This window comes from Eleutherodactylus coqui, chromosome 10 (genome assembly GCF_035609145.1).
Source record: "Eleutherodactylus coqui strain aEleCoq1 chromosome 10, aEleCoq1.hap1, whole genome shotgun sequence".
Lineage (NCBI taxonomy): Eukaryota > Metazoa > Chordata > Amphibia > Anura > Eleutherodactylidae > Eleutherodactylus > Eleutherodactylus coqui.
Window position 1 is genome coordinate 101,811,523 of NC_089846.1, and position 12,014 is coordinate 101,823,536.

General features: G+C 44.8%; 1 protein-coding gene across 2 annotated transcripts in view; it reads left to right on the forward strand.

The window, feature by feature from the left end:
* LOC136580793 (ligand of Numb protein X 2-like) overlaps positions 1-12,014 on the forward strand; it is a 61,249-nt gene that overhangs the window by 13,379 nt on the left and 35,856 nt on the right. The gene's annotated exons all lie outside the window — the stretch shown is intronic.

The window sequence follows — 12,014 nt, forward strand, 5'->3', positions numbered from 1 at the left end:
TAAGTATGCCGTAGGCGATCCGTGACTCCACTCCTATAAATATTAGTAGTGCGATTATTGAGAATTGTGAGAGGCGCACGGACTTGTTACCAATAATCCCAGATAGCACAGACTGATAATAAGCATGTAGCAGGATTATGCAATTTGCGTGGAATTTATGCTTAAAAATGTCATCACGTTGGTCTCCTGTTAGTGGCGGGATGGTCTGTGTACAGAGGCTTGGCTGAAACTGGAAAAGTCAGTTTGCTATAGCCAACTTGCTTGTTTGTTCAGACAGCATTCTAAATTGTATAGCATTAGCATACCCGGATTTCTCACAGTTTGTTAATGCAGGTTATTTATCTAGGCGCCAAATACAAGAACCGGACAACCTCTTAGGAAGTGGAAATAATATGGTGTTTTATTCTAGAATGTAACAATTACATCCCACACAAACCATTGACACGTAACAATGCAATGAAGAGGTGGAGGCTACACCGGGACCTCAGTCACTCAGTTGTATCTGTAAATGCTATGTCATTGATCATCAGTAATGGTGAACCGGCTTAAAGGGCCACTCCAGTGAATTTAATTTTTTTTTTTTCCATTCCTGATTTAGTTATTCCCCCGGTTCATATGTCAGCTAGTGTTGCCTTGGTTAGTTATTCCTTTCTGTCTAAAACTCCAAGCCTCTCTCTCCTCATTTGGTCATGTGATCTCAGCTCTGATCTGCTTGGGGTTATGGATTTATTTTTTAGTCAAATTCTCAGTTTGTGTGATTCTATTGCATGAATCCTACCACAGAAACTGCCTCGAGGGGGACACAGATACTCCTCTCACAGGCCGGATTCACATGGGGGTATGCACATTTTCCTGTGCCTTTACACATTGGGTGATTTAGTGTCTCTGCCTTTTTTTTTTTTTTTTTTAATGGTGCTTTTTGCGTACGCAAAAACACACGCGACCATGGTCCCAGCCATTAAAATGGCCAATTAGTATAATTACTTCCATATGTTCTTTGTGTCAGGAAAATAGAATATGCTGTGAATTTTTTTTGTTTTTTTGTGAAAATGCAGTTATGGGAATCCAGCCTTTACTGAAGATGATCACAGAGCTCCTGTCACACAGTTATAATAGAGGAGATCACAGCTCATCCTCCTGACTGTATACATATGGTCTGTAGCTTATTTAGGTGAATATGGGAGTTTAATGATGATTAAACTGTTCTGTCCCACCCCCCCCCCCAAGCAGGCAGAAATGGTACAACCTGTAGCTGATGCATCATGGGATAGATTTGAAAGTGAAACTAAAACCTCTCTGAAGATGGTGCTTGATATGTATCAGGTGGTTACAATGCAGAGAAGTGACTGCAATATACAGAGACCTCCACAGTGCGACAGGTTATCAGGTGACGGGGCAGGGATAAAAAAATGCGTTTTTCGCCCGAGTCGCCCTTTAAGTATCAAAGCCTACATTCCATTTTCAGCTGTCAGCCCTGCCTGCAGAACAAAGGGGAATGTATTCGGCGACTAGTGGGTGGTCTGTTCCCTGAATACAGCTCCCGGCGGCTCACACGCTACTAATTGGTACTAATGGGCATTAATACCAATTAGTAGTTTATATATTTGTGTCTAAATTCACCTTTAGACATAGCGACCCGATGCCTGTATGGCAAATACCTCACACTTGGACGCTCGTTTACCTTTTTTCCAGAACATTAAAGGGGTTGTCCCACGGCAGCAAGTGGGGTTATACACTTCTGTATGGCCATAATAATGCACTTTGTAATATACATTGTGCATTAATTATGAGCCATACAGAAGTTATAAAAAGTTTTTTACTTACCTGCTCCGTTGCTAGCGTCCTCGTTCCCATGGAGCCGACTAATTTTCGCCCTCCGATGGCCAAATTAGCCGCGCTTGCGCAGTCCGGGTCTTCTGCAGTCTTCTATGGAGCCGCTCGTGCCAGAGAGCGGCTCCGTGTAGCTCCGCCCCGTCACGTGCCGATTCCAGCCAATCAGGAGGCTGGAATCTGCAATGGACCGCACAGAAGAGCTGCGGTCCACGGAGACAGAGGATCCCGGCGGCCATCTTCAGCGGTAAGTATTGAAGTCACCGGAGCGCGGGGATTAAGGTAAGCGCTCCGGTAAACTTTCTTTACTTCCCTGCATCGGGGTTGTCTCGCGCCGAACGGGGGGGGGGGTTGAAAAAAAAAAAAACCCGTTTCGGCGCGGGACAACCCCTTTAAATGACTAAAATGACAATATACGTAGTTTATATTGTGCCCCATTCCCCCTGCGGTTCTTGCACAGACGGGGAGATAACGCTCCTTGCACTGGCACATGACTGTAGCAGTCTGCATAGCTACTATTGCGATTCCTATAGGCAGTTCTGTCATACAAGGAAGCTTACATATTTGACATCAACAAAATCTAATGTAGCAGCGGACATGTGACCTCAAAGGATGCTCAATAACGAGTTAAGAATGCTAGCCATTATATCATGGGGTCTATGTGGTCACCTGCCCTCCAGCGATGTGAGCTACAGATCATTCTCTCCATTAATAGTCTGGACATATCTACTTGCTATAGATCTGAATGGATAATCCAGCCATTGTTCTCTCGTCTGGAAATACAGCGTAACACAGTTTGTAAAGCTGAAAAGACACAACGTGCAGCCAGTTCAGCCCATTATCCTGCAATGTTTGTCCAGAGGAAGGCAAAAAAATCCTATAAGGTGGAAGCCAAGTAGTTCTAAATATATCCAAATGACACAAATGAGCCATTAATATTGTATCGGTCCTCCTTGTGCTGCCCGAACAGTTGCGACCCATCGAGGTATGGACGTTACAAGACCTCTGCAGCAGATCCTCTTACATCCTGTTAGGTGGGACCTCCAGGGATCAGACTGGCTTCTCCAGCATATCCTACAGATGATTGCTTGGATTGAGATCTGGGGATCTTGGAGGTCAAGTCAATGTCCGTCAAACATTTTACATGGTCCGTCCTTTCAAGGGCTCAAAAAGTAACTGCACAGACTAACCTCATTATAAATAGGATTATTTTTAATACTTGGGTGCAAGTACTTGGCCATCAGTGACTGCCAGAAGTTTAGAACTCCTGGATATCCCCAAATGTTGAGTTTGCTCCCTTGAGATACTTTGCCGGGCCTTTACTGCAGTCACGTTCAGTTGCTGCTTGTTTGACTGCAAACAAGTAATTCAAAACAACATTCCAGACGCCTGCCAGCATGGTGTCACACATCATTTGAGGGAGTCTGCGCAGGATTGTGCTACCATTTGCAGTTGCATCTGTTGTTTTTTGGTACCATGATGAACCTACTGTGGAGGGGGAAATGTGCTGCACCCGTATTATGGAGGAACCTAGTTTTGAATTACTTATTTGAGGGCATCTACTCAGAAAGTCCAACATTGTAGGGTACAATAGATTGCAGTCAGCGGTCAGTCATCGTTCAGCAGGGTCGCTCTTTTCAGGGCGATGTCTCCATTGGTTAGGTAGGGAATTACAAGGGCCATTGGAGGGACAATAACTTTCTGTATATACATCTAATATGAAGTGGTCTCCAATACGAAGGAATATTGACAGGTTTAAAGATTTTCAGCAAACTGTCAGTATAGCCCATTTGGGTCTTGCTGGTGATGAAAATATAGATATGCTGCTGCTGTTACCTGTTTACCATCGTTACATTATCTTTAGGTATTCTATGTAAGAAATTACGGTTTTGAGTATAATACGCACATAAAAAAACACTGCATGTTCTGTTTTACGGCATATTACATGTCATAGAGCCCTATTGTTCTCTATGGGCGCATAATAAATGCTGCAGGAATGCAATTATATCATGTATTTGCAGCGTTTATACGCAACACTAATTAGAGACAGAGGGAAAGTTAAAAAAAAGTCAGACTGAGTGTGACAGTGTGCGTGAAATGTGCAGTGCAAAATTGCTGCCATACGTAGTGATAACTGGCTCTCACAGCAGTAAAACGCTGCGTTTTACGCATATGTTCACCTTGGCCTGGCCTTAGATTGAGTTGTGTAAGGAGTCTTAAGTTAAGAGCAAAGGTTTTGCATAATGTGCATAGTCTTATCAGATTACATTAGTATACATGCATGTACATTTGATAAATCACATGTTTGTTATGTGCATGTTCTTACCTGCAGAATGAAGCGCTTACATAGTTTACTATTTAGTGTGAAGCAAGACCCACTCCGTTGATAATACAATCATGAGTAAAACTAAATACACTCTTTGAATTCTATGAGGACATAATAAAAATAACCATCCAGGCCTTAGAAGGTCTTCACATGAGGTAAATACAGCCTCAGATGAACAGTAACACATGACAAATTACACTGTAATTGTTTAATGAAACAGGCCAAATTGCAGAAGCAGTGTGTGAAAAATTAAGTATACCTCATGAAATGGTAACTTGTTGAACCACCTTTAGCAGCAATAACTCGACCTCTGTGCTTAGCATTGGTGGAGGTCTTAAGGCCCTTTTAGACACGATTACCACTCAAGATGGCTTTTGAGCAATAATTGTTGCGTCTAAGCGCACGGCCATCGTGCACTATTTGTTCATCGCTGACTTTAAGCGAGCTAAAAGTCAGCGATGACTCCTATCAGTGCTGAGTTCTCAGCGGGATACCGCTGATGGTATTCTTTCAGCTGATATCCCCCTCAGAGTTCTCAGCTAGATACCAGCTGAAAGCTCTGAGAACAAAGCAGCTGTCAACACTCCTCCTGTTCTTAGAGCTATCAGTGGTACATTACCCCGCCTTCACTTACACACTAATAAACTCTTAAGTAGCTAATTAGCTACTTAAGGTTATGCAAAGTGATCGCTCAAAGCTGTCACTCAAACTGCTGTTTGAGCGAATTTTGAGTGATCATCCTTTGGTGTAAATGGGCCTTTAGTGGACAGACCCCCACTGATTTAGACTTTTATCACCTATCCAATAGATAGGTGACAAGTCAATTTTTTGGGATAACCTCTTTTAAGTTACTTACAGAGCTATATACACAGTAGCACGTCTTCTCTAATGGTCATAAACACAATGTTATACAATATAGATGGAGTGAAGCTCTGTTCCCATCACTTCTGTCATGTGCATTTGGCTTATGCCGTATGTCAGGGACGCGGCCAGAGATTTCAATAACCAAATGAGTGTTCTTTTGTTGCTATGCATACAAGCTGTATTGAAGATACAAGGAGACTCTGGCATACATCTGGGAAGACTTCACATGTGCTTGTTGGAATATCTGAAATGTACCATATTGTATACTAACGGGCTTACGGTTAACCAAACCTTTGGTCAAAAGTCCAACTGGAAGGGATACATGGGAACTGTGTCATCACCTAGTACATGGAGGCGCACAGAGGCAGGGCTGATGTGTATGGACTGTGACCGCTTACACGGAATTCTAGACCAGGTCCTTGTAAAATTTACATATGTACACATTCCCTTTCAGGAAGAACAACCTGCATATCATCCAGGTGTTTACACACAGCCGGCAATCTAATTTGTATGCCCATCAATATTTGCCTTTTAGTCAATGGGTTGCATCGTTACAGCCTAGAGATGGCTCTCATCCACAATGCTCTCTGTAGATGTCCCTATTAGTCAAATCAGGAGTTTAGTCCCAAAAAATTACCGGTGCTCGTAAGACATGAGATAGCAATGGTGGTAGCGTTGTCCGCTTAATATCATTTGGGGCAGTGCTGCTTAAAATAAAGGGCATGGATAATTTATATATTAGAATTTATATTTTAGAGATTGTGGTGAGGTAGTGCATGAGTTCTACTACACCATAATTTTTGGATTGAGTTACCCTGTTTTCTAAAAAATAAGACAGGGTCTTATATTAAGTTTGGTTCCAAAAGATGCGCAGGGCTTATTTTCAGGGGATGTTGTGTTTTTGATGTAAGTCAGCCGAGTCACTTACACTGTAGACTCTCAGTCCAAGTCCTTCCAGCTGCTCTCCTTGGCCAAGCAGACAGGATCACTTTCTGGTTATGGGATTCATAAATCCCACCCCCACAAAGCGATGGCTGTGATTGGTTCTTCAAGTGCTTCAAGAACTAGTCAATGGGGCGCTTGAAGAACCAATCACAGCCATCGCTTTGTGGAGGCGGGATCTATGAATTGGCTGAGCCGCAGAAGTGATCCTATGTGGGCGGCTGAGAACTGCGGGAACTGCCTTGGGGCTCTTGAGAGCACCAAGAAGGACCTTGGCTAAACCTGCCGGATAAGTGACTCGGCTGACCTGCGTGAAAAGCGTTGTAAAAAGGCAGCCATTGCGCTTTTTTTCAGCCCCTTTCACGCACCTAATGCATTTCTATTGATGTATAGATACAGTAACTAAAGCGCTTTTTGGGGGTAGCGCTTACATTTCAAGCCTCGCTTATTTTCGGGGGAACTCGATAGTTTCTTATCAAAGGGGTATCTGCTGAGGCTATTCCTGCCGGTCAGCTGACGGCTCAGAGATGATGCAGTTACACTGTTATACTGCATTCGTCCCTACAAAAATGTTGTGACCCGCCGGTCCTAATCTGTGGTGTGAACGGCGGCAGCTTGTGGGGCAATTCTGTCTCCGTTTTTCCTGCAGTAATTTCGCAACTCCAAGTTTTCTTTCCGACCACGACGCGTTCCGACTGATGCAAAACCTGCAAGGAGTTTTATTTTTTCAAATATTGTTTTGACGGGTAATGAAATTTCAGACTTTTTAGGAGTGTATCAGCCATTGTGCCTGCTCCTTAGTTTTCCAAAAAAAATCCCCCCTTTGAAAGACTGCCTCGCAATAGGTTTTATTTACTTGGTGCTTTAATGAGTGAATGGTAAGCCTGACTTAAACACCATTTACTTGTAACTGAACACAATGCTTTGCCAGCGCTAGCAGCTGCCGCTAGTGTTGGGGTAATAGCGGCCTCAGGCTGGGCTGACACGACCGTACGGTAAAACGGTAATGAAAAGCAGAGGGGAGTAATGAGGTGTGAAAGTAAAGATTTGTACCAAAATGGAGTGACAAGTTTTTGGAGTTGAGCATAAAGTTCTAGTTATGTGAGGAGCAAAACTTCAAGAAAATGTATTTATTTTTAGAAAAACATGTAATTAACGATAAGCAATAAAATAAGTTCATTTCCTTTTTGTATAAATGCATATTGAATGGGTAAAGGCTATAGATGATGTGACTGACAGGTTCGAGACTATAGGAGCAATCAAAATTTTGGTTCTACGGTGACTGTCAGCTGGTTATCTCCGGCCCTCACGGCCCCCATCTACTCAGCGATGATCAGTCTCACGTAAAAGCCCAGGAGCAATTATCACTGGGACGACTGCCGGACCCTTCTGTGCCCGACTGTCATCCAGTATAAAAATGCCCTTCTGCTTCAGCCAGTGTCCTTGCCAAACCTGTGGCAAGTCAGTATTCTGCATCTTCATACTGTCTCTAAGTTGGCTGCTATGTGCCGACTCCGAGCTCGGGGAGGTCTGTCGGAGCAGTAACATCATTGTCTATTGTAGTGGAATTTTTGTGGATTTGATCTTGTTTCAGCGCCCATCACACCTTCATTAAATGCAGCACCAGCTCCGTCACGTTCATTGGCAGGTTTGTTCTTACATTTGCAGCCATGACCCATTGTTAGAGTAGTGCTGCTGCTGCACCGCTGTGCCTTGGAGGCGAGGCCGGAGCTGTCTGAAGTCACTGTCAAGTAGGTCACGTCACTCTCCGTCTGCATGAAAGGGTTTTGTTGGTGTCTGCAACCTTCTGCAGGTTTGTGAAGGGAGGGCCGGGTGCACTGATAAAGCTGTGTGTGGTGTTTTTTCAGGATGCAGGGTTCTCTTATAAGAGCACACTGCTGAAAACTGCCCCCCCCCCCCCCAAAAAAAACTTCCCGGGTAAGCCCCCTGCCTACACTACATCCCATAATCTTATTTTCCAGTCATACCATGGACATGACACAGTGGATAATGAATAGACTCTTGGTTGCGGTCTGCAGTTACATTGCCCGTTTATTGTTTCAGCGGTGTTGATGATTGACCGCTGTAATCGGCCTTTGTACCGTGTTATCGGTATGTGTTCCTTGTGCAACATTACCATGCGTGACAGAGCTCCAGCATTCATTACATCAGGTCATGTTCTTTTTTTGATTCTTTGAAAGTTAAAATACCTTCACACGGGACAACGATCGGCTCAATAGCCGCTCAGAAGAGCGAATTCATAGGACATTCATTCAATGTAAACAGAGGCGTAAGTATAGGGGGTGCAGGGGATGCGGTTGCACCCAGGCCCAGGAGCTTTAGGGGGCCCATAAGGTCTCTCTTCTCCAGTTAGGTAGCCCAGCAGTATGAATAAAGCATTATAGTTGGGGGCCCTGTTACAGATTTTGCGTTGGGGCCCAGAAGCTTCAAGTTGCGCCTTTGACATGGCCACCAATAGGGTGACAAGTGATAAGTCGCTATTCCTTTTTTTTCTTTTGGCTTGGGGCCTGTTCACATCAGCGTCGGAGATTCTGTTCAAAACCTCCACCATTGATTTCCGCTAGAAAGCAGGACGAAGCAGCGCTGCTTGCCGGAAATAGACAGGACCCCATTATAGTCAGTGGTGGAACGTTTGACGCCATTAGGCTTCGTCATAAGACGGAAGCTTTCCCTGAACAGTGCAGGAAATTGAAATCCCCTAATGCTGGTGTGAACGAGCCCTTGCCAAAAAATAATCACTGGTTGATCAAAAGTCTTCTGGTGTAGTCCGTATGTGACTAGCTTGTGAATGAATTTGAATGCAGATTCCGTCTCTGAACGATGTCTTGGCTCGCTTCACACGGGCGAGGGCAATATCGGGACATGATTTGCGGCACGATGTCGCACTCCCCGACATGCGATTTCACCATGGATTCAATGGGTTTTCATATCATTGTTTTCGATGGGGAAACCTCGCATGGCATTACATGGCACCGTGTGCACCTAGCAGCAGTACGATGCTGCCGCCGGCCCCGTTGAGAACCACGGGGAGGACATGTCCAAACATAGGACGTTCATCCGGCCCTATTGAATACGATTCATATTCGGGCGAGATTTGTGCGTCTCGCAAAGCACAAATCTCACGCGATTTTCTTGCCGGGTGAAAACAGACTAATAAACAGTCCTTGCGCTGTGTAAGGGTGTGTACGCTTCAGTGAACTGTAAAGGTGCCTCGAGGTGTGATGAGCGGCCGCTGATCTGTTTTGTAGCAGGAGTGAGTTAGTAGTCATGTGAGGCTGGTTGTGTTTAGTATACAAGCTGTAGATAACCTCTGCAGTAACTTACACAGGGTGACTATCTCTCTCCGCTTTCACACAGGAGCGATAGTCATCCAATGAATGGAGGTGACCCGTCGAATATCCCTTCCGGCTGGCTGCCTCAATTCACTGAGAACAGGCAGTTCACCTATGACCGACTGCCTGTTTACACTGAGCTAGGAGTTGCTCATTAGTCGCTGCGTTTCACTGAGGAGAAGCGACTGAGTGATTTCTCGCTCTTACGCTCTTGGGTCGCATGTTCACACGGGACAACTATTGGTCAAAGTGGTTTGGGGAAATCTTTTTTGGACAATAGTTGGCACATGTAAAGCCACCCTAAGGGAAATTACAGAGAATTCTCTGCCTTCTTGTTGTCTTTGGTATATTCTGTCTGCTTATATTCATTACGGACAAGCACTACGCCGGCTCGTTATTTAGTATGCATAGGGTCTGGTTTCTTCCTTTGTAGGCGGGTGAGAATGGACTTTGCATTTTAAATCAGTAATCTCTAATCTAGGTTATACTTTGTCACTACACAGAATTTTGGAAGAAAGCCCTCTGGCCCTAATTGAAGTCGAATATTGACATTTTAGTATCTGCATTAAATCAGCAAACTGAATGAAATTGAATGAAGCAAATGCTTCCCAATTATTTCTTTACCAGCTCCTTCCACATCGCTGATTTATTCACATAAAGACCATCTAGAATAAACAAAGATACAATCTAAATGTATAAAGTAGGACTTTTTGAACTGAACCTTTAATTAGCATAAATCTTCCTTCACCCACATTTTTGGCTTGCAAAAAAAAACAGTGGTTTTCATTATTTTGTTTTCTTTTTGGGGGGATGGGTGGGGTGGGGGGGTCCTCTTCCTATAGAGAAGCCTATGGAAAAAAATGCCTGGAATAAAGCTATACACAGAGCGTGCTGCATTTTGAAAATGTCACAAAAACTGCACTCTTTGTAGCGTACTGAGATACTCATTGTGAAAGAAAAATGAAGCCCCTAGAAGATGTCTGAATTAAATGAAACCTCCTCGGTGTGATTGAAACGTTGATATGATCTTGGATACAAGATGTGATCCAGGCAAGCATGGAGGGTCTAGTAACAAATTGTACCACCTCTAGCTTGTATACAAGATGTGATACAGGCGGGCATGGAGGCATATGGGTTCCATATGGTATCCTGCAGCATATTGCTCCACATTTGCTGTAACTGAGCCTCTAGATCGTACAAACTCGTAGGCGTCCCAGATGTTCCTATGCATGTTGTATAGGTGATAAACCGGGCAACTGGACAGGCCATGGAAGTGTGACAATATTTTGGAGTGTGACAATGTTGTGCGGACATTCCTGTGACCCCTTGTGTGTGCGGCCGAGCATTATCCTGCCTAAAAATGCTTCTTGGAAGCCGCCATGAGAGGAACACATGTGGCTGCAGGATGTCCTGAACATATCTCTGAGCTGTCACTGTCCCTCGTACCGCTACTATACTCAGACCATCACATCAGCTGTGGCAGGGTGCCTCTGCACAGCAATGATAGGATTGAGGCGTGCATCCCGAGGTCTCCAGAAATGAGCACGGCTATCGGCAGTGCGCAAACTAAACCTGGAGTCATCACTGAAAACAATTTGGTTCCACTCTGTAGAGTCCAGTTTTATCGCAGGCGACTGTGGATGTCGAAGGCAGTATATGTACTGGGTGCTGTGAAACCAAATGTCCTTCAGCCAAGCGCCTGGAAATGGTTTCTACTGACACAGGGGTGTTACAGTGGTGCCCCCTGTCTCTGGATGGCAGACAATGAAGTATTTGCTGTTTGTGATTATTGCATGATCAGACGCTCCTCTCTACTGGTGGTCTGTAGAGGGCATCCTGAACCCGGTCACCTTGTGTGCCCTCACACATCCACTGGTCCCAATACCTCCTAACAGTCCGGTCAGATGCTCCTCTCTACTGGTGGTCTGTAGGGGGCATCCTGAGCCCAGTCACCTTGTGTGCCCTCACCCATCCACTGGTCCCAACACCCCCTTATAGTCTGGTCAGAACGGCCCGGTGGAGGACAATTCGCCGATACGACCATCCAGCTTCTCACATCCCAACAATGCGCCCTCCTCTGGTAACGGGGTGAAATCTCTTCTCTGCATCGTAGAGGCGTCTAGTGGTCAACAAGCTCTACACAAGCAGAAAAAGAGGTCACTACACACAAGGGGCCTCCAAGAGTCTTTATAGGCCATAACGGGGAAACCACTTTTAGGGCCTTGGGTGACAAGACCGTCCATCTAATCACAACACAACTCTCATCATTTGTATATCTGCCTGAGATGGAACTGCGGGACGAGTTTTGTAGCAAAACGACAACAGCTTCTAGGGGCCGGATTGTTTTGGTTTTTTTTGACAATGAGTGTATTTCCATATTGCTTTACTAGCATCTGGCCGCAGCATATCTTTGCTAAAAGTGCCCCAAACCACCACAAAACATGGAGTTTTCCTACCAAACGCTGTGAAGGAATGTGTGAGGCACCATGGGGTAGTGTTCTCCAACTAATATGGAACTACAATCCCCCTTGTGCCCTGAGAACAGTGTGTCACATCGCCTGGAGGAACGCAGCTTGCGGATCCGCTGTAGGCTTGATGATTGACGTACAGTAGGTGCGGTACTGGTAAGACTTATTGGTATGGTGATGGTGAGTTGGTGATGCGTACCGACAATCACTGTACAGCCAGTTAGACAATGG